We start from the raw sequence: 23,514 nt of genomic DNA, 5'->3' as shown, positions 1-23,514 counted from the left end.
AAGTATCTAACGTTCTTTCAACATTTCCATGACTCCCATTATAAAATACAAAAGAAGTGTTAGGCATCGTCCCTACCATCAAATTTAAAACGTTGGTGGCGTAAGGCCTTTGCACGTGTGACACAGTTAGAGAAAGAGCAAAGTACACCTGAGGGGGCTCCGTACCCTTCCGTACCTGAGCTGGGGCTGAAGACGGGTTAGGAAAGCCCAGAACACGGCGAGGGAATCAGAGCTGTTCCTCTTACCTCAGCACGACGGAGCACGCAAACCGAACCCGATCCACAGACCCAAGCGTGCTAAGGGGGAAGCCCAGCAGAGCGCTTTCACAGCGGTCCACACCCGGGGGGCGAAGGGAGCCCAGGGAGATCCCTCCCGCCATCCATTCTGCTCTACCCTCCGGAGGAGACGAACAACTACCAGAAGTAGGCAAACGCTGGGTTTTGAAAGCCAGCCCATAGTTCCCCCGAATGCAATNGCTCGGCCTCGGCCTCTGACACGGTGAGCACAGCCGCCCGCGGAGGCCTCGGGCCTAAGTGCTCGCGGAGCGGCGCGGTCCCCGGCGGCCCGGGAGCCACTGTCACCTCCCGGACCTGGACCTCCGGGAGAGCGGCGGGCGGGGTGGGGGAGGGGCGCGAGNTCGTGGAGGGTCACGAAGTTCCCCTTTAAGTCACCTTATTTTTAAAATGAAATTTGGGGTGTCCCCGTCGGGCGGATGTGCGTGCATGTGTTAGAAATTGGGGGCGCGCCGGAGCTTGGGAAGAAGTCGCGCTGGGGTCTCACACGGCACAGCGCGTGTGCGTGGGGTCGGGGATGGGGCGGACCTGCCGGGGCCCCTGTGCCCGGAGGAGTCATTTGTTCGGGTAGAGGGGACGGTGTACGCGCGGACGCCGGAGTGTCTGTGACGGAGCAGCTGCTGCGAGGGTACGAAGAAGGGGTGGCCTTTTTGTTGGCCCGAGTTTATAGTAACACTTAGCGTGGAATAAAGCTTTTCTGGTTTTCACGGTACTTTTTCTGTTTCTTTGGGATCCTGCACCTCGGTGAAGATGGCAGAGTAGGTGTTTTCTCCCATCGTGTAAAGTAGGAAGTCAAGGCAGCAAGGATCCTCTTCCAAGGTCACGGTTTCACGTGGTGACCAAGTTGGGACTGTAGCTCCAGGGCCGTGCCTGCTTCTCCAGGGGTGCGTCAGGTCCGGGGGCCCAAGCCCCGCGTCCTGGGGAGCCGGGTCTGCACCAAGCGCGTGAGCTCGCTTGCCGCGGGGAGGGCTGTTTGCACTGCGCATCCGTGACTGTGACTTTTGCTGATGGAGGAAGCAGAGCGTTTCTGAAGCTTCAGCTTGTGTATTTGAGGGAGGGTCGTCGTTCGTGGCCTAAATTTGTGCAGGACTAGCTGCAGGGGGTCTGGCAGCGTAATTGTAAATCTGCGAGGTAAGCCCTTCCTTCCTTCCTTCCTTCCTTCCTTCCTTCCTTCCTTCCTTCCTTCCTTCCTTCCTTCCTCCCTCCCTCCCTTCGGCAGGTATGTATTGAGTACTTAATGAATGGTCTCTGCCTTGGGGTGGGGCTAAAAGTGACCCTGTTAAAACAGCCTGGGTGCGTGTGGGAGGACTTACCTTGACAGTGGTAGGTGTTTAAGTCCAGCCAGGCAGACCAGGCTGCGGAGTTGAAACCAAAAACCTTCTTAAACAGTCTGTTCAGTTTGGAGGGAAGTTAGACCTCCCAGACGCTTTCAGATGGAAGCATACAACCTGAAAGGGGGGGAAGCTTGTGATGCAATGTAGCTTGTTTGGGATTTTGTCTGGGCGGTTATGAATTCACTGTTTTGGGGATCCTAGAAGTGTTGCTATACGTGCATGTGGGTTTTGGAACTTTTTGGCGGGGTTGGAGGAGGTCTTCCAAACGCTGATGTTGCGGTAAGGATCCCCAGTGAATAAGAGGGAAAAATACTTCAGCCTAAGCGAGCTTGACTCTTTATGTCTGGAAAGCAGAATGCTTCTGATTCGCTAGATGAGTAGGTCTTAAAAGTTTTTTGGGGTCACTTGTCCTTCTGAGAATTTGATGAAAGACCCTTATTGAGCATAAGTGCAATTACACCTATTATGCACACAATTTCAGGAACTTAAATTGTGATGAAGTAGAACCTTTTTAATATTTAGGTCTCATTTGAAGCCCTTTTAAAATAGAGCTTTGTTTGGAGATGAGGTCGTTGCTATGAGTTTAAGGTGAAAGATTATGACAGTTTTTGAGCATAAAAAACTCAAAAACTTACTTTCTCATGAAAGTAAGGAGAACTTTAAGGTCATGTCTTTTATTTTTATTTTATTCTTTATTATTTACAAACTCATCTTTGCGGTGTTAATGATTCTGAATTAGGTGGTAAGAAAATATTATATTACATGAATATATATAGCTTGATTTTTTTCATTTTATTTATTCTTAAGCTCCTCTCTTCCCAATTTTGCATTGGGACTGAGGCTTTAGAAACTCATTCCTTGGAGTTTATCTTACTTACAACAAACATTGACTTAATTCTATGTAGGAGACACAAAGATGAGTAAATGTGGTCTCAGTCTTTCAAGAGATTCTAGTGCAGTTGAAGCTAAGGATGGTGTAATGGTGGCAGCTTTCAAAAGGGCAGGGAGGAGGGAAGAATGTTCCCAGAATTTGAGGATTCATGACTTAATTGCAGAGGTTTTGCCATTACTAATTCTTAGGAAGCTCTGTCTTCCTGCTGTCTATGTGACTCTGTAGCTGTTGAGTGCGTTTGGGTATCATCTGATGTTCTTGACTGAAGGCGCTCTGCTTTGAAAACCAGGTATACTTTGGTTGTATTCCTTATCTTGTTTTCGATGTATTTCTGTAGTGAGTTTGTAACAAAGATCTTAATGTCATGTTTGGGTATACACGCATCCAGAAAACACTTCTGGGGAAAAAATGCATTTGATCTTAGGCAAAAGGCCAAGAAGCTTCTGGGGTAAAATGTAGTAGCTATTTGATAGAACCCATGAATCCAGTATTGGAAATTTAAAATAATTATTGAATTTTTAAATAATGTTTTTAATGTTTGTTTATTTTTGAGAGAGAGAGACAGAGTGTAGACAGGGGAGGAGCAGACAGAGAAGGAGACACAGAATGTGAAGCAGCTCCAGGCTCCAAACTGTCAGCACAGAGCCTGATGTGGGACTCGAATTCACGGAACATGAGATCATGACCTGAGCCAAATTTGGACACTTAACCCACTAAGGCACCCAGAGCCCACCCCTGCTTTTTTTTTTTTTAATACTGAATTTTTAAAAGAACCAGAAATTCAGAGGGTGTTTGGATAGCACAGATCACAGGCCTTGGTTAGGTAAGGAAAGGTCTGAGGAAAAGTGGCTTGATTATCCCCTCTCTTCTTTGTCATGGCCTGTGTGTCATGTAAACTTGTGAAGAGTTTAATATTTTCTCTAATTTTTAACTTGGGTAGTAGATTGTGGCTTTTAAAATAACGTTACATAGGCATGTGTCTTGTATCTGTGCATATAGATAAATATTTAGTCTTATGTATGAGATACTTTGTAACTTAAAAAATAATGTTTGTGATAATTGCAGATTATTCAGGATCTTTAAGAATCAAGAAATGAAAGCAGTCTTCACGTCATATTCTTGAGTTAAGTTCTAGAATATGGAGCATAACTTCTCTGTGTCTTGCTGAGCATTGTGTCTTCACAGCCCTCACAGTACCATTTGAGGTTTTTTCTGTTGTCTTCCCTACCTTGCAAATAAAGAAGTGGCCGTGTTCGGTCCTGCCAGCACGATCTGGCTGTGGAGAAGCGTTACTGTACGAGTAGGTGACGCATCTCTGGTTAAAAATGTCATATGGCGGGGCGCCTGGGTGGCTTAGTCGGTTAAGCGTCCGACTTTCGCTTAGGTCATGATCTCGCGGTTCGTGGGTTCAAGCCCCGCGTCGGGCTCTGTGCTGACTGCCAGCTCAGAGCCTGGAGCCTGTTTCAGTCTGTGACTCCCTCTCTCTCTGACCCTCCCCTGCTCACGCTGTTTCTCTCTCTCCTAGAAATAAATAAAAAAATATTTAAAAAAAAATGTCATATGGCTGTTTGAGTTATGCGTGTTGGCCTGAGACTTGTAAAGGCTACGGTATCCAGTCTTGCTGGTGTCCGCTGTGACATCCGCTTTGTGCCAGCCTTTCCAGAAGCATGACATCTCTCTTTTTTAATGTTTGTTTATTTTTGAGAGAAAGATGGTGCACGAGTGGGGGAGGGGCAGAGAGAGAGGGAGACACGGAATCTGAAGCAGCTCCAGGCCCTGAGCTGTAGCACAGAGTCCGACACAGGACTCGAACTCACAAATCATGAGATCATGACCTGAGCCGAAGTTGGAAGCTTAACCAACTGAGCCACCCAGGTGCCCTGGTTTATTTTTTAAATGTGGGAAATTTCAAATATAACACAATTGAAGACCATAGTGTAGTAAGTCCTTATGTACTCAGCATCCAGCCTCAGCAGTCATCTGCACCCAGCACACTGTCCCCATCTTGGCCTCTCTGCCTCCTCCCCCACTTTGCTTATTTTGAAACAAATCTTTCAGATATATCATTCCGTTCATAAATACTTCAGTGTATGCATTCTCTTTACACTTAAATGGGCAATTATTTCTCCCTAGTTAGGTTTATATAACTTTTTAAATAAAAGTATCTGATCGATAAGTGGAATTAAACTACTTCTAATGTATTTCACTTATCAATAGGGAGTCCTTCTGCAAACTTTAAGAAATGAACAGCGTAGAATTCACCTCACTGCTTTTTAGATGTTTGCCTTGAAAAATCCAGAGTTTGTGTTTGCCGGAAAAGCTTGTTAGCTTTTTTCTAATGTACAAAGTGAGAAGTAATGTGTCTCTTATAGTCTTTTTTTTTTTTTAAAGTCATAGTGACAAGATCCTAGAAACATTTTTGTGTTCTTTTTGTTCATGATGTTCTAACTGGACCCAATTACCGCAAAGAAATCGAATGGTAACAGATTGGATGGTGAAAGGAGCTGGAATTGGTCTAAAATCAATTTAAAGAGTATGAAATAACATTGCTTTGAATTTTGAAATTCTAATTGTGGGCATTTGAAAGTCCATACTATTGCTTCAGTTGTTAAATACGAACCATGGTACAGAGCATAGTAATCGTGATGAGTAGAAACGCTGTATAAAAAGAAAGTAAATGCTCCTGTTGTTACGAAGGTAAATCAGAAAGTAAAGATTTGAAGTGATTGCAAGTAAAGTAGAATTTAGCCTTCTATGGAACACTGACCTCATTACGATGTGGGTGCTGTCTCTGGTGAACCTTTGGTTAACTTACCTTTTGTTATATCTTCTGTTAAAGTCCCACAGTAAATAAGTCACTAATATTTGATGTAATCTTGTTTTACATTTTTTTCTATTATTAAATCATTTGATATTAAATCATTCTTCTCATTCAGTTTTATTTGTCCTGACACCACAGGTGGACTTGTCTTAGATCAGAAAGTAACCATATTGTTGGCTTCTTGGTATAAATGGCATTATTTAGAATATGGATGACACATTACTTGTGATAAGGTTGTTTTTTGTTTAAGTTATTTATTTTGAGAAAGAGAGCAACCCCAGTGCTGAGCCTGATGTAGGCCTCTAATTCCCAAATCCTGAAATCATGACCTGAGCCGAAGTCATAATGCCCAACCAGCTAAGCCACCCAGGCACCCCTGATAAGGTTTCTTAAAATTCAGCATTGCTGAAAACAAAAGCACCAGAATTTAGGTATTTACTAATATAAGAAACCTCCATTCTCTGAATGGGGAGAATTTAAAAGATCATTTGAGGGACACCTGGGTGGCTCAGTCTGTTAAGTATCCGACTCTTGATTTTGGCTCAGGTCATGATGTCTGTGGTTGGTGAGTTCGAGCCTCGAGTTGGGCTCTGCACTGACAGTGTGGAGCCTGCTTGAGTCTCCCTCTCTCTCTGCCCCTCCCCTGTTGTACTCACGCCTTCACTCTCTCCAAATAAGTAAACAGAAAAAAGAAAAGATTGTCTTTGAAAGGAGAAACAGCTAACTGACAGTTGAGAAAATAGGGGAGTGAATCAATCGTGTGTAGTAATTAGTGGGTGAACAGTAGAAGGCTGGAGAATATAAATCTCAAGTATAGTTTATATCAGGCTGAGTGATAACATATAGAAACACATCAAAGAAAAAGCAACAATCACTTTGAAACTACAGGGAGAGATTTTTTAAGTTTATTTACTTGTTTTGAGAGGGAGAGAGAGAGAGAGAATCCTAAGCAAGCTCTGCACCACCAGCACAGAGCCCAATCTGGGGCTTGAACGCATGAACCGTGAGATCATGACCTGAGCCGAAATCAAAAGTTGGATGTTTAGCTAATTGAGCCACCCAGGTGCCCCAAAAGGGAGAGATTTAAGTTAATTTTGTGTGTGTGTTCAAGGGAAAAAAATACAAAAGTGTAGATAAAGTCAAGGTTTAATTCTGTTAATGAGTATTCTTTCTGTTCATTCATCATTCAACAAACGTTTTTCCAGTGCTTATTTCATTTCCATTTCTGTACTTTGGTGTTGGGAGGAGAGAAGACTTTTTTTTTCTGCCTAAAAGTAGTGAATCTAGTAAGAGCAACATCGTGTTAACAAACATATTAAGATACGCAGTGTAACACATTTCTCCCAGGTAGAGAAGGGAGAAAGTTACTAAATCTGTGGAGGGAAAGGAAAGATTAAGGATAGCTTCCTGCAAGAGGGAAGAGCCAAGTCTTAAAGGATAAATATGAGTTATTCAGTAAGGCTTAGAGGGGGTGCTCTTAGTAGGGAAGATAGCTGCAAAGGTGTGCAAATGAAAATAACATAGCAGAATGAGTTCAGGGGACTGTAATTTGGATCAGTGTACTTTCTACCTAGTCTCTTATGACTTCTGTGTCTTCAGTACTATGTTAGGTTGGGTTTTGTACTAAGAGGTCATCCACAAAATAATGATGAGTTATGTTCCATGCCCTCTGCCTAGACAAAATGCTTCTATACTGTTACTGTTAATTTCTAACGAAGATTAAAATCAAGGAAATAATTATTTATGTTTTAGTTACTCAGAAACTTCTACTAGAATATACTCCACTCCTTCAGCATTTAGCTAATCAAGCGTTGATTATATGTCCAGCCAAATAAAAAAATTATATAATTGCTTTTCTTAATAATGAACAAATCTTCCAGCCTCCATATGGGTATATTTCCCCCCAATTTGTTGAAAATCCCAAATAGTGATTAAGATCGTGGTCTTAGAAATGAGATTGACTAGGCTCAGATCCCAGTTTTGCTATTTACCGTGTAATCTGTAGCAAGCACTTCCAGTCTAGTCCTTTGTTTTCTTGACTGTAGGATGACATAATACTTATAACATACAATTGCTAAAAGATTGTACTAGGTAATACGTATAAAGTGCTTAGCATAATATATGCCGTACAGCAAGTGCATAATATAGATATGTTATTAGTATTAATTTCTCTTATTTATTTCCTGGAAAGAGTAATTTTTTTGGCAAAAAAATGACCTCCTTTATATATATGCCTATAGGAGGTAAGACTATGCAAAACACATTTTTGAAAGTATATTAAACAATTTCCTTACATGTATACATGTTTTTTTCTAATTCTCAATTTACCTTATTTTCCTAACATGATTTCTACTTTTATATTTTCCCACTTAACTCCAGACTAGGCTTTTTTTAAGATTTTGTAAGTAATCTCCATCCCATGTTGAATCCCAAGATCAAGAGTCGCATGCTCTACCAACTGAGCCATCCAGGCACCCCCCCCAGACTAGGCTTTTTTGTTTGGCTTCTTCTTACCAAATCAAGGATTCGTCTCCAAAGTGCACAGGAATATATCTTCACTGAAGTGTGAAGTTTTGGGGGCTGAGAACCTTCAGTCTTTGAATTGAATTTGGTTTAGTTAGGACAGTTCTCTTCTCAAAGCTGACCAGACTGCCTTTGATTTTTAGGAGACCAGTGTCTCCTTCTACAGCAGAACCACCTCATTTCATTTAGAAATAGGACCAGTGTATGTTTAGTGAGTGCTGTTGTGTACCTGGCATTAGGATATGGTGATGAATGAACAAAATAAGGTCCTTGGGCAATTTCATTTTCTTTTTCCAGAACAAAGTCAGTACTGCTATAATATGTGCTGCTCCCATTGTAATTACACATGGCTCAAGCAAGGTATAGTGGAGATTTCTGGAAGCATGTCTTGGGGTGTGATCAGTTTTATGCCACAGCAAGTCAGATCTAGGAGAAAAATCTCTTTCTCTTGAGGATCCTTATTGTGTGTCTGTTTTATCCAAGCAGTCCATTGGACAGTTAGTCCTATGGGGTATCAGTGGATTAAGTTTTTTTGTTCAGAGTCCAATGAAAACTGAAACCATCATTTCTAACAGAAAAAAATAGGTATTCTTTCATTCTATAAGTATTAATTGTATACTTCCAGTCTATGAAGTACTACTCTAAGCCCGGAGAATACAGCAGCAAATAAAAGTAAAAGTCACTGCTTTCAGGGACAGCTTGTTGCTTCAGTTGTAGAGCATTTGACTCTTGATCTTGGGGTCTTGAGTTCAAGCCACACGTTGGGTCTAGAGAATACTTAAAAAAAAATTGCTTTCATGGTGCTCACTTTCTAGTAAGATAGATGTTAAACAAATGGATACGATGTTACAGGATTTCCAGGTTAGGTGTTGTAAAGGAAAATGTAAACCAAGAAAGGGCATGTGGGTGGTTGGGGAAGTCCTTTGAGGCAGTGCTACTTGAGACCTGCGTGGTGTGGAGCACCCCATGCAGCTGGTCTGGGGCACGAGCATAAGCCCTGAGGCAGTATTGTGTTCAGTGTGTTTAAGAACTAGAGGGCTAGGGGACCCTGAGGCGCTCAGTTGAGTGCCCAACTTCAGCTCTGGTCAAGATCTCATGGTTTGTGAGTTCGAGCCCCACGTCGGGCTCCCCTGTAGTCGGTGCAGAGCCCGCTTCAGATCCTCTGTCCCCTTCTCTCTCTCTCCCGCTCTCCTGCTTGGGCTCTCTCAAAAATAAGTAAATAACGTTAAACAAAACAAAAACAAAAAAAAGAAGAGGGGAGCCTGGGTGGCTCAGTCAGTTAAGCATCTGACTTTGCCCCTCCCCTGGTCACACTCTGTCTCTTTCTCTCTCAAAAATAAACATTAAAAAAAAAAAAGTTAAAAGAAAATCCCAAATCTATCTCCCTGATAATACCCTAAGTTCAACTCACAATCATCTCTTACCTCAAATATCACAATGGCTTAACTGGTCACCCGGGTTACATCACTCTTGCCTTTCAAAGTGTATATATTAGATCAAGTTACCTCCCTGCTCAAAACCTCCCAGCAGGTTGCTATCAAATGTAGAATAAAGCCTACCTACTTGATCAAGTTTTTTAAGTCTCTGCATTATATAGCCCCTGGCTACCTCTTCTACCTATTTCCTATCATTCATCCCCACCTTGTTTACACTGTTCTAGCCCTTTCTTTAATTTTTTAATGTTTATTTATTTTTGAGAGAGAGACAGTGCATGAGCAGGGGAGAGAGAGAGCACAAGGAAGGGAGGGGCAGAGAGAGAGCCAGACACAGAATCTGAAGCAGCTCCAGGCTCTGAGCTGTCAGCACAGAGTTAGACGCGGGGCTGAAACCCACGAACTGTGAGATCATGATCTGAGCCACCCTGGTGCTGCTGGATTTGAGATATATTTTTAAAGTTGGGGAATGAAAACTTGGATTGGCTGTGAGGTCTGAGTAAAAGAGCAGCTAGGATTGACTGCGGTGATAGCCTCCCTGCTGGGTGCTGATTGCAGAAGTGTGCGGAGTGGATTAAGGCCCGTTGTGGGAGCTCGGACGTTGTGGGAGCTCGGACGGAAACTACAAGTCCGGCTTGGACATACTGACTTTGCGTTTTCTATGAAATGTTTCAAGTTGAGATACTGAGTAAGCAATTTGATATATACGTCTCAGGATTGTGGCAGATACATAGTTGGTAGCTGATCAGTATAGAGGTTCTGTTTAGAACCATGGGACTTGGCTGAGATTACCTAGAGAGTGAGTGTAAGTAGTGAAGAGATAAGGTTCTTGAGGTGAATTGTGGGGTATTCTTGACACTTAGAGGCATTTAATCAGCAATGCCAGGGCTGAAAGAATCATTTGATAATTTTAGGAGTAATACTTTCTTAAAAAAACCTAGCAAGTGCTAACTAGTAAAGACTTACAAAAATAAAAAGGCTAATGAACAAATTTATTTTTCTTCTGTTAATTAGCTCTTGGATTGTGTTGTGGAGATCAGAATACTCACATGAAACTTAAAACCATAGTGCTGTTTTTACTAGATTACTCTGAAAAGATGGCCAAAATGGTCATTACCTTCCTAGGTATCCATTGTGGAAGTCAACACAGAGTAAAACAAATACAAATTTATGAAATGATGAAGTTTGGGGGCACCTGGCTTGGCTCACTCTCGATCCTTGGGGTCTTGGGTCCAAGCCCTGTGTTGGATGCAGAGGTGACTTGAAGGGGCTTCTTGGTAGTGCAGCTGGTTTCGACGCAGGTCATGATCTCACAGTTGGTGAATTTGAGCCCTACATTGGGCTCTGTGCTGACAGCTTGGAGCCTGCTTGGGATTCTCTTTCTCTCCCTCTCTCTATGCCCCTTCCCTGCTCACTTTCTCTGTCTCTCTCAAAATAAGTAAATAAACTTTAAAAAAAAAAAAAAGACCGGAAACTTCTTAACCATTCACATGATAACAATTTGTAGCTTTGAAAATTTAGGGTGAGATCAAGCTGCTCCTGTTTTCTTATGTGGCCTGTCCATGAGCACTGCTAACCCTCCCTTTAGAGAAGGCGGGCTTTCGTCTGTGGACCTCACTGAGTCGATACATCTAGTACCCTGGAATGCGTGTATATTGAGGGGTTTAATATTGTTTAGGTTGATTTGCTACATATTTGGGGACATCTTCTGGGTTTGGGTAGAGATCTATTTAAATGTATTTGAGGTGTCAGAAATGGAAAGTAACAGAAATTATAGATAAAGGCAGTCACAGCATGTAGGTGATTTTGTGTTGTTGATTTAAGACTCTATCAGAATTCCTCTTAGCTACTGCATGAAATGGACACTCTCCTACTTAAGGATATGACTTCATACTTGCCAATCCCCTTCTACCTTTAGGAAAATGTAGAGCCTATCTGTTGAGTTGTCACTATGCTTGAAAGGCCAGTATTTTTGGACTTTGTCAGTCCAGGAAGAGAAATTAATTCCAGAATGTTGAGGGGAGAAACATTTCTAATAATGGATTCCCCAGAGTTTATCTGACATCTTGTTGCAGTTTTATAGAAATCACCAGAGCATTAAGAGTCCATCATGTATAATTTCTTTTTCCCACGTCAAAGTCAGAATCATCAGTTGTGTGTATTACAGAGCCATTTCTCTTCTAGGTAAATAGTGTCCATGCAAAAACACTACCAGGGTGTCTGGGTGACTCACTCACCATCGGTTAAGTGTCTGACTTTTGATTTGGCTCAGGTCATGATCTCACTGTTCTTGAGATTAAGCCCCATGTTGGGCTCTGTGCTGACAGTGTGGAGCCTGCTTAGGATTCTCTCTTGCCTCCTCTGTTCCTCTCCCTCTTCTGCATATGCTCTCTCAAAATAAATAAACATTAAAAAAAAAAAACTACCAAAAATGTCCAGGTATTTGAGAGGTGATCTTCTTAAGTAGAACTGAAATATTTAAGATGGTAATATGATTTGGGATTCAAATAAACCTGGAAAAATATTTCTCGATGAATCTGTTCCACAGAATCTGGAAACGATTCACTGAAGCTTATCGTTTAAATGGTTAAATGTGGCCATTTCCTAGTTTCATGGGCATCCATTCTGTACCTTATCTTAGAAGCTGGGCTCAAAAACAGGATCATAACTCTCATTTGATGGTGGTAGTACCTAAGGCCCCATTAAGAATATAATGAAATCTTTGTATCCTTTCCCACAGCATACACTTATACACATAAATTTTTTTGCTGTATAATTGTTGGGAGTAGACAGGTTATTTTAGTTCTGGGCCACCATCCCTTATTTTATAAGCCTGTTAATTATGAATGTTATAGAGTGACAGTTGCATTATTATCTGTTTTTCAACAGAGATTGCTCCTGAAAGCAGAAATAAACTCATGTAGGGACGGTGGAGGTTAGAGTGTGGTTTAATTACATCATTGCTAGACTGTCATCTGTCCACCTTTGTTTCCCCTTTAGCATTTTGGTAATACAGTAATTTCTGGAGAGTCATCAGTTAATGTTAGAATGTCAGGCTGGGTTTAAGAAAATTATTCTTCAAAATGGGTAAAATGGCAGCAAAGTGATAGTTATCTATTTGTGTGCCTCCCTGATTGGCTTCCTGGCTGCAGTTACCTAGCTTCCCTGGCTACATCCCACACACCTCTCGATGTAATTTCTGTGTCCAAACCTGACCGTGTCCCTTGGCAGAACAGACGATGTAGCGCTTTCTTCAGGACCCTGTCTAGCGCTTCACCTTTGTGTCTGACGGAGGCCCTCACGCTTGTGCTTCAGCTGCTGGGAACTGCCCGCATCCCCCGCTCAGTGCATTTCTGCTTCCGTGACTTCCACGGTCCTCCCCGTGCCGGGCTGCGTAGAGCGCACCTACCCATCTTCAGAGACAAAGTCAGCTTGATGCTGTGAAGCCTCACCTGGCCACATCCCCCCTTCCGGGGAACAGTATGCCCTCATTTCTCTTCGGCAGGTACCTAGGAGTAGAATCGCTGGGCCACAGGGCAGGCATGTTGTGACCTTCGGAAAACGCTGCCGGCTGTCCCCATTGATTGTGTGACTTACGGCTCTACCGGTAGCGTCTCCCTGTTCCAGCTGTTCCCATCCTCGCCAGCATTCGGTGTTCTTCTTCTTAATTCCAGCCAGTCTAGCGGCTGATAGTATTTTGTGGTATTTACTGATGTGCATTTCCCTGACGAGTGGTGAGGCTGAGCACCCCGTAGCGCTGGCTGCATGTTGGGACACCTTGCTTGTGAAGCGCCCTCCGAGTGCGCGTTCTCAGCGCGGTCCTCGCTGCCGTGTGCGCTCCGCAGGTGGTGCCGCCCCGCCCGGGCCTTGCCTGCTCGCTCTCCTGGGGCCGCCTTTGATGAACGGAAGTTCGTATTTTTTATAAAGTCCTATTTACCTTTTTTTTTTTTTGGTCCCTTAAAAAAGAAGGGATGGTGTTGCAGTCTGAGGAGGAATATAGTCAGGAGTGGGGGAGATGGAGCGTTCCTTATCAGCACTTAAGAAGTTTCCAGCAAGCAAGGTGAATACGCTCTGGAGATGTGCTGGGCTGCACAGCATTGTGCTGTGGTCGCCAGTAGTGTGCACTTCGGCATTTAAGAGGGTAAATCTCACGCTGAGTGTTCTCACCACAGTAAAATAATAAAAAGGTAAAGATGTGTGTAGTGAGTGGTAGTCTATTGAATGGAAACAGAGGAGAGGAGTGTTTTAAGACAATAACTAGTCAGTAGTAGAGTAATGGGTTAGAAAATGTGCCCACAGTTACTCGGGTCAGTTTGCTCAGTTGTGTAGATGTGAACAAAACAACAGGACTCGGAGAGCTGTGTGTGTAAGGGAGCTATGCGTATTTCCTCTCTTTTAAAATATTTTTTTTTTTTTGGATTTTTGTTTAATTAAAACTAATAGAAATTTTGTAGTAGTTGAATAGAAAATATATATAATTTTATTTTATTTTTTCAGACATTTCCCCCTAAAGTAATCAATGCTGTCAGTTGGTGTATAATCATGCATACTTATTTCTGTACGCGTACAAATACATAGGATTTTTTCCTACTCTTTACAAATACAAGATCATGCTTGCACTTCTGCTTAAAAATAGCAGACAAGGTTCTATACTTATGTGTGTGGGTGAGTGTGTATACATATATATGTACATATATATGTATAACTTTTTTTGTGGCCACATTAAGCAGTGCTGTAAAAAATCAGTTATTAGTGCATTTGTTTTCCTATGATAGAGTCTCAAAAGTAGAATTGCTATTGAAGTCCAAGAGTATGTAAAATTTAAAATTGTCTTGGACACTATCAATGCCGCTTTCCAAAATGACGGTGGCCGCTAGTGTGAATTTTCCTGTTTACTTTCTGGTATTAGTTATCAGTGTTGTAAATTTCAGCCAAACTTGGGGCATCTGGGGGCTCAGTCATTGAGCATCCTACTTCAGCTCAGGTCATGATCTCACAGATCGATTCTTGAGTTCGAGCCCTGCATCAGGCTCTGTGCTGACAGCTCAGAGCCTGGGACCTGCTTCAGATTCTGTGTCTACCTCTCTCTCTGCCCCTCCCCTGCGCTCTCTCTCTCTCTCACAAAAATAAACATTAAAAAAAATTAAATTTCAACCGAACTGAGAAGTGAAAAATATCCTGTTTTAATTCACACCTCCGTAACTACTAGTGATGTGGTACCTCATTTTGTTTCTACTTGATTATTTCCATCTTTTCTGTGATTACTTCTGCATGTCTCTTGTGTATCGTTTCTTATTTACAAGTTTGTAGAGTAACTCTTACATACTGACTATAATGTTTTTATATAATCGGATCTGTCAGTATTTTCCTTAGTAGCTTCATTGAATTGCTCAAGAAAGTGTCTCTGCCGGGGCGCCTGGGTGGCTCAGTCAGTTAAGCGTCTGACTCTTGGTTTGTGAGCTGGAGCCCTGCATTGGGCTTGCACTGTCAGTGCGGAGGCTGCCTGGGAGTCTCTCTCCCTCTCTGCCCTCCCGTATGCATGGGCGCACTCTCTCTTTTTCAAAATAAATAAACTTAAAAAAAAACCAAAAAAGGTTCTCTACCATAGGCTATAGAAATATTCACCAGTATCCTTCAGGTACTTTTATTTTTCATATAGCTATTAAACCCATGAAGAAATTATTTTTCTGTATAACATCAAGAGTGGGTCTAACTTTGTTTTCTGCATATGAATAGCCAGTTAGGTCAACATGTAGCAACATATGTCAGATAAATCAGTTTGTTGCCATGTTGAAAGCTGTTGATTGAGGAAAGTTTTTACAGGATTGCCGCTAGCCCGTATTTGATTTTTATGCAAAATAGGAAAGGAACCTCTTCCTTGAGATACCTTATTTTGATCTGCCAGAAAAACTTAAAATGGCTTTATTGGGATATATTTCATGTTCACTATAATTCACTAAAGTGTACAATTCAGTGGTTCTTGGTATTTTCACATAGTTATACAACCATTACCACTACCTGATTTTAGAAAATTTGATCGTGGTGCCCATTAGCGGTCACTCCATCCCAGACATTCATTTTTTTCCCCTATCCCTAGGTAACCATTAATTTACTTTCTTTATGAATTTGCATTTCTTTGCACACTCCACATAAAGGGAATCATATAACTTGTCTTTTGGAACTGGCTTCTGTCATTTAGCGTAATGTTCCAGGGTTCTTCTGCATCGCAGGGTGTACCCGCACTTCCTTCTTTTCACGGATGAATGACGTTCCATTGTATGCATAGTATTGCCATGAACATTGTGTACAAGTTTTTGTGTGGACATATGATTCCATTTCTCTTGGATATATACCTAGAATGAACTTGCTGGCCCATGTGGTAACTCTGTTTAACCTTTTGAAGAACTGCCAGACTGTTTCCCAAAGTGTCTGCACCATTTTACATTCCTACTCCTTTCTCCAAAGAAAATTTTTATGAAAAACAAATGGAAGATATTTACAATATGAATGGCACCCTTTTGAAGTGACTCTTTTGTTTAATGTAAAACCACATGCATTGGCCTGAGTTCACAGTCCCTAACCCTTGTCAAACGTAATGATTCATTTATGGGAAGATCTGGTGTAACTTTTACTCCCCCCCACTTGCCGTTTTAGAATTCTCTCGAATGATAAACACAACATCCCTCTGTATTCCTTGCAGCCACAGCCCCATCCCACCTTTTTTAAAAGATTTTATTTCTTGGCGAGCCTGGGTGGCTCAGTTGGTTAAGCATCTGACTTCAGCTCAGGTCATGACCTCACGGTTCATGGGTTTGAGCCCTGCATTGGGCTCTGCTCACAGCCTGGAGCCTGGAGCCTGCTTCAGATTCTGTGTCTCCCTCTCTCCCTGCGCCTCCCCCACTCACACTCTGTCTCTCAAAAATGAATAAATATTAAAAAAAAAAAATTTATTTTTAAGTTATCTCTGATCCTACAACCCTGAGATCAAGAGTTGCGTGCCCCACCGATGGAGCCAGCCAGGCACCCCACCTTTTTTAAAACACAGGGTTGAGGTTACATAATTGAGCCGTGTTAACTTGACTTCTCAGGAAGAGCTAAGCAAAGTTTGATTTGATTATCTGTGTGCTAGTGAGTATAATTTTTTTTCCAGGACTTAGATTTGGGGATGCTTTCGGTGTGTATTTTCCCCTTGTGGCTAACTAATTGTAATTTATGTCTCCTATTTTACTTTCCTGGTTTGACTTTCTAGAATTAGTTTGTTGGTATAATATAGTATTTTTTTGTTCATAAGACACATTTCTTTTCTCTCAGTCTAATGTTACCAAAATTAGGAAATAACACAATTGATTATTATATTTAATGTGGTAATGGTTAAAACATTTTTCTCCTGAAAATGTGGTCCATGACTCATAAAGCCCTTTTAAATCCTGGCATCTTAAAATTTAAGAAATATATACAATACATAAATGTGGAAATAACTAGATTTTTTGGTGGTTAGTACTTTGAAAGTTAGGAATTATTGTTGATTGTCACTCTTTTAAATGAAATGTTCTGTAGTTGAGTATAAAAAGCTTTAACTAACTCGTAAGTGTTAATGGTGTATAAATTATTTAGGAACATAATTCAAATTTTATCTTTATGAAGATGTTCTAGCTTTTTGTGATTTCAGTGATTTATGTAGTATCAGTGATTCAGTATAAAACATCTTGAACCAGTTAGTACACTGCTTACCCGTTTACTTCTGAAGAGCAAATTATATGGTGACATACAGTGTTTAGTTTTTAAATCGTAGTAACAGTATAGGATTATATGACATTAAGGAAAAATGGCAATTCTTTAATATTTTCATTTTCACTCTGTTGTCTTTTAGTCATTGCCTATGTATGTAACTTAAAGCATAGCAATATGTGTGTTTGCTTAGTCAGTAGGCATTTACTGAATACCTTTTCTGTTACAGGTACCTTACTAGGATATTGCAGGGACTAAGGCAGGATCCCTATTCTCATGGAACGGATGCTGTAGTGGAAAATATGGGTATTATGCATATAACTTAGCACAGAAAAGCATATCACTTACTAGGATGATAAGTGTTAAGAGACTTACAGTATGCTACGTGAGCGCTTAACAAGGAGATCTCCCTTGGTCTAGCAGAGAAATGACATAGATTACTTTTAAATCATATTTCTGGGGGCGCCTGGGTGGCTCAGTCAGTTGAGCATCTGACTCTTGATTTTGGCTCAAGTCATGATCTCATGATTCACGGGATCGAGCCCTGTGTTGGGATTCTCTCCCTCTCCTTTGCCCTCTGTGCTTCCACCACGTGCACGTGCGCGTGTGCATGTATGTACACGTGTACACACACTCTCTCAAAAATGTATTAAAATTTAAAAAAATTTTTTAGTGTTTCTTTTTGAGAGAGAGAGACAGAGTGTTAGCATGAGAGGGTCAGAGAGAGAGAGACACAGAATCTGAAGCAGCTCCAGGCTCTGAGCTGTCAGCACAGAGCCCGACACAGGGCTCAAATCCCCAAGCCGTGAGATCATGACCTGAATCAAAATCAGATGCACAACCAACTGAGTCACCCAGGTGCCCCCAAATAAATAAAAATTTCTAAAAAGTTGTATTTCTGGCTGCATTTTCGAGGAGGGATGGGGGAGAATAAGGTGGAGTATGCAGAGAAGGTGGAAAGCTGCTCTGTTCTGTGTCAGATCTGCTGTTTTGGATGACAGTGGCAGTGGCCTCAGAAGCGGGTATGATCAAACTTTATGTGGAACTGACTGTTTTGGTGGCAGCTTGATGCTGGGAGGAGGAGAGCGAGAGGAGTCAGGGATGACTGCCACGCTTCTGACTCGAGCACTGCTGGCTCTGTGCTCACCTGGCTGGTGTGAGGTCCTGAGAAGTAGGCTGGTCGGCTGTGAGAGTTTTAAGAGCATGAAAGCCAGGCGACAGATCCGTAACATGCTGGAATTTTTAAAAATCTTGTGTAGTTAATTTTTATGTGTTTTTTTACTGTTGAGAAATAGAACAGAGATTGTAGTCTCTAAGTACGTTTGATAAAGACCACAGAGAAGACAAAAGTTCATCACAGAGGAGACAAACTAGACTTAACTTATTTTAAGCTAATGTGGTAATTTCAGATAAATGGACTTACCTAAAAAGAAAGAAAAGGTATTCTTACATTTTAGAGAGAGTTAAGATAAATTACCTTTCTTCCCAAGTTACAGAACAAATTCTGAATCTCCATCATGTATGCACATGGCGTTGTCCCCGCACGCGCTCTGTGTGTGCCCTGTCACAGTGGTCAGGGCTGTCGGCCTGGCCTGGTCTGGGAACCTGCTCCTCTTTCTGTCCCCCTGGGCACACGGCTGCTGCATTGTCAACCCCCTGCGGGCAGGGCTTGTGTTCTTTGCGCTGCTGTCCCCGTTCCTGCCCACGACGGGCTTGTGGTGTTCGTGTGGGACGTCCCCGTGTTCCTGCGTCTCGTGGACGAGTCAGATCAGGTAACACCCCTGCAGCATCTGTCAGTGCATCCTTTTTTTTTAATTTCCAGTGCTACCTCCCTGATAACTGGTGTTCCAGAATCAACTTTTGCTGTTTTTCTAATCATCCTTCCATAGCAGGCAGAGAGGTTTTCTTAAAATGTAAATTTTATCTTGCTATGCTCCTGCTTAGAGTTTCTTTTTGGTTTCTAAATCCTTAATATAGCCCAACAAGGCTCTTCGCAAGCTATTTTCATTTATCTTCCCATTTTTGTTTTGTGCTGTCTTGTCCTTTAGTTTATCTGCTGTTAATCTTTGCAAATCTGGGGGATTTTTTTTTTTACACATACTGTTATCTAATTTGGGAACATACTTACCTCCACATTTTGCCTGGCTATTTCAGGCAAATAGATTGGGTCTCAGCTTAAAGATAACTGTTTTTCTAACATATATTCCCTGTCCCTGCAAGTTTCCTTGATATACTAGCTCACAAAGTTAGTACCTTCACATTTATTATGAGTTGTAATTGCATATTTAAATAATTAGTCACTTATCTGCCTCCCCCTCTAAAAATGTAAAGTTCATGAGACCTAAGACCATATTGTATTCCTTATAACCCTATGTACAGTGGCTGTCACAATTCACAAAACATATTTTGAGGTTCTCTGAATATTTATTGAATGAAGGGATAGATTAAGATTGATGAATCCATGAAGGAAGTGATATGATGGTTACAGAGGTAGTTTAAGCCACTGGAACGTGCGATCATGGACAGCAAGAGGGAGTGTCACACAGCAGGCATACCAGATGTAGCAGAAAGAGGGTAGTAAAGGCAGGAATAAATATTTAAGAGGAGCCAGACAGACCTGGGCTCAACCTTTTATTGGTTATTAACTTGTTTTTTCATCTCTGAAAAGCAAATAATAATAGTAACTACCTCATGGTGAGGCTTACGTGAGATCATCTATATAACACATTAGCACAGAGCTGCTCACGTGTTAAGAGCTCAGTAAATTTATAGGTATGTACTTTTTATGTAACTAATGTTGAATACACTGTAAGGACTCAGTATTTGTAGTATTTAAAAAATGCATAGTTCGGGGCGCCTGGGTGGCTTAGTCGGTTAAGCGTCCGACTTTCGCTTAGGTCATGATCTTGCGTTTCGTGGGTTCGAGCCCTGCATCGGGCTCTGTGCTGACTGACAGCTCAGAGCCTGGAGCCTGTTTCAGTCTGTGACTCCCTCTCTCTCTGACCCTCCCCTGCTCACGCTGTCTCTCTCTCTCTCTCTCTCCTAGAAATAAATAAAAAAAACATTTAAAAAAATTTAAAAAAATAAAAAATGCATAGTTAATTTTATGTTGCCTTGCTAAATAGTGTTTTATCAAAGTATATCTTCCAACTCTCATGATAGGCAAGGTATACATAAAACAGTCTCCAAACATAGTTGAATTGTTTTCTGCAATGGTCTCACAGACCAGAGCACTGTATTAACAATGAATTTGTGTATATTTATTGGATCCATTGTTCGTTACTTGGATGTGAGATTAGTATGGGAGTTGTGGGTGGATAGTACTCGTCACTTTATAGAGGGAATGAGGTGTGATGGTGAAAACAAGTTTAATTAGTTCCTGTTTAGAAATTTTGTATTTGTGGGGCGTCTGGGGGGCTCAGTCAGTTAAGCATCTGACTTTGGCTCAAGTCATAATCTCACAGTTCGTGGGTTTAAGCCCCGCGTCAGACTCTGTGCTGACAGCTCAGAGCCTGGAGCCTGTTTCGGATTCTGTATCTCTCTCTCCCTCTGACCCTCCCCTGCTCACGCTGCCTCTCTCTCTCTCTCTCTCTCTCACTCTCAGAAATAAAACATTTTTTTAAAAATTAAAAAAAAAGATGTTTTGTATTTGTGTTGCTTGCCCAGGCATTATCGTATTGCAGATTACATAGCAGCAGGGCATTCATAAATCACTGTGAAATGTGATTTGTGAATTTATAGGTATCTATTATGTTGTTAGATTATCATACTTTGTGTTGATAGAATGTTTATATCCTGTTAATGTAATTAGTATCTTCTAAAAAGTTTGTTCACAGCTAAAACGATCTATGCAAAAGAGCTTCATGCTATAGATGTAGTGTTAGTTTCCCTTGAATTTGGACTAGACTGTCCTGGATCATTTCAGTGATTTGAAGACAGACTTTCAGTCCCAAATTAGCATGTGACGTGAATGTTGCATTTGCCTCTTAAGCGAAGAGGTTCTAGCCGCCTTGTTAGTTCTGCTTTTCTCTACTAATACATTGAAGTATGATCCAGAGTATACTGTGCAACAACACAGTATCCAGGCCCCTGGGTGGAAAACCTAGATTGTGCAGATACTTTTCCAAAATCTTTGTGAAAGAGTATCATTCACAAAGAACACTGCTTCGAAAGTTCGAAATCAGCATTCTGGTAGCTGCTGTAGGGACTGGTTTTCAAGCAGTTTATGTTTAGCCAATAAAAAGCATTCTTTGTTGTGAAGTATCTTCAGAATTTAGATTTATCTTTATTAGAAACACTTAAATTTGGTATATAGGTGCTAATCATGTTTTCCAGTCTCACTGCCTAAATGGAGTCACAAAATATGCCCTTAGGTATACTGTTCTCTTTTCTCTTTGATCAAGTTAGGGAAACTATTTCTCTTTCGTAGCAATCAGTGTTTTCAGATTCTTTTTTAGTTTATTGATATTCTGCTGTCTATATAAACTGTGTCACTTGGATTCAGTTTTTCCATTTTAAAATGAAGAGAATCATTCCTTCTCTGGAATGTGTTAAAAGTGAATTAAGTGCTGCTGAAAAATGCTTTTGAGTCGTTTGGAAGAAATACTGAAACTCTGCTTCACATTTACAAATCTATATTAAGACTTCTGGAATTCTTTCATTATGAAAAACAATTGTAGGTAAATTTTAAAATGTTTGTACTTGTGAGTAGTGAATATAAAAATAGTTGTTTGATATACATTACTTTTGTTCTAGAACAGATTTGGTTTCATAAGTAACGAAAAAGCTATATGGCAGGTTCACTAGTAACATGAAACCCAGGATGGGTATTAAAAATTAAGAAACAAGACTTCAACAACAACACGGCTGCCTGGGTGGCTCAGCTGGATAAGTATCCAGCTCTTGGTGTCAGCTCACCTGACCTCACGGTTTGTGGGATCGAGCCCCATGTTGAGCTCTGCGTTGACAGCTCAGAGCCTGGAGCCTGCTTTGGATCCTCTGTCTCCCTGTCTCTCTGCCCCTCCCCTACCTGCAAAATAAATAAACATTTAAAAAACAAAAAAGAAGTGAGAAAAAGAACTAGAAAAGGAGCAAATTAAAGCCATAAGATATGTCCTATATAAGTCATGTAGTTAATGCAGATGTTTATTGAACACCTCTTATATACCAGGTACGGTTCTGGGTGTAGGACATCACATTGAACTAAACTGACAAAACTGAGAAAAATCTGTTTCCTGATGGACCTGACATTCCAGTGGAAAGACATCAACAGTAAAGAAATGCATTGTACAGCAGACAGTGAGGAGGGTGGTGGAGAAACAGAAAACAGGACCGAATGTTAGAAGAGGGTGGTGTGTTTCTTCTGTTTAATAGAGGATTGTCAGGGAGCACCTGTTCTGTGAGGTTACGTTTAGGCAAAGACGTGAAATACTTGAAAGAGCAAACTATGCAGTTATCTCGGGAAAGAGTGTTTTAATCAGACAGAATAACAAATGCAAGGGCCCTGCGATAGGAGTAGTTTGGTTGTTTTTGGGGTGTGTGTGTGTGTGTGTGTGTGTGTGTGTGTGTGGTTTGTTGGGGTTTTTGGGGTTTTTTTGGTGGGTTTTTTTGTTTCGTTTTTTGAGAAATAGGAGAAGGAGACCTGTGTCCCCCCCTTCTCAGAACTAAGTTCAGAGGTTGATAAGAGATGGAAGAGAAGTAGAGGGTTTTGTATAGCAGAGTAAACAGGGCCTTTAAACCCCTGTAAGGACTTTGGTTCCACTTTGAATGAGCTGGGAAGCAGTTGAAAGGGGAGTGACATGATCTGACCAGGCTTTAAAAGGATCACCCTGCTCCTGAGTTGAGAAGACTGTAAAAAGTTACATAGGGCTGAAGGATGGAGCCAATTAAATGACTTTTGCAATAGTCCAGGTTGGCTATCACTTGGATCTGATTGATAGCTGTCAAATTAATGAGAAATAGATTCTACAAGTATTTCGAAGGTGAAAAAGACTTTGCCAGCTGAATGGTCACATGGGGCATTAGAAAAAGGAATCAAGGATGATTGGGAATTTTTAGTCTACTTCTAGCTGGAGTTCTGTTTCTTGAGATGAGGAAGACTGGAAAGAACAGATGGAGGGGACGTGAGGGTGAAGGTGAATTGTTTTTAGATATGCTAGGCTTGCAGGGCCTGTTAGGCAGTGTGGCAGGTAGGTGTTTAGATCAATGAGTCTGGAGTTAGAGGAAGATGTCTCACCTGGCCTCTGTCTGGAGATAGAAATTTGTGAATTGGGGCACCTGGGTAGCTCAGTCGCTTGTGTGTCCGACTCTTGATTTTGGCTCAAGTCGTTTTAAGGTTCCTGGTTTTGAGCCTCCCCACTGTCAATGCGGAGCCTGCTTGGTTCGTTTTCTCTCTCTCTCTCTCTCTCTCTCTCTCTCTCTCAAAATAAATACGCCTAAAAAATAAAGATCTGTTAATCAACAGTGTTAGGTGGAATTTAAAACCAAAGAT

The 23,514-nt window shown here is 41.4% G+C and overlaps 1 protein-coding gene across 1 annotated transcript in view; it reads left to right on the top strand.

Annotated features, from left to right (window-relative positions):
* The first annotated feature begins 473 nt into the window (after window positions 1-473).
* ASH1L (ASH1 like histone lysine methyltransferase) overlaps window positions 474-23,514 on the top strand; it is a 178,780-nt gene continuing 155,739 nt past the window's right edge. The window contains exon 1 of the mRNA XM_077764062.1: window positions 474-498. The gene's annotated coding sequence lies outside the window, so the exon portion shown is untranslated. The remainder of the gene's footprint in view (window positions 499-23,514) is intronic.

The sequence above is a fragment of the Crocuta crocuta genome, unplaced genomic scaffold, assembly GCF_008692635.1.
Source record: "Crocuta crocuta isolate KB4526 unplaced genomic scaffold, BGI_CrCroc_1.0 scaffold528, whole genome shotgun sequence".
Lineage (NCBI taxonomy): Eukaryota > Metazoa > Chordata > Mammalia > Carnivora > Hyaenidae > Crocuta > Crocuta crocuta.
This window is presented reverse-complemented; position numbering and strand designations above follow the sequence as displayed.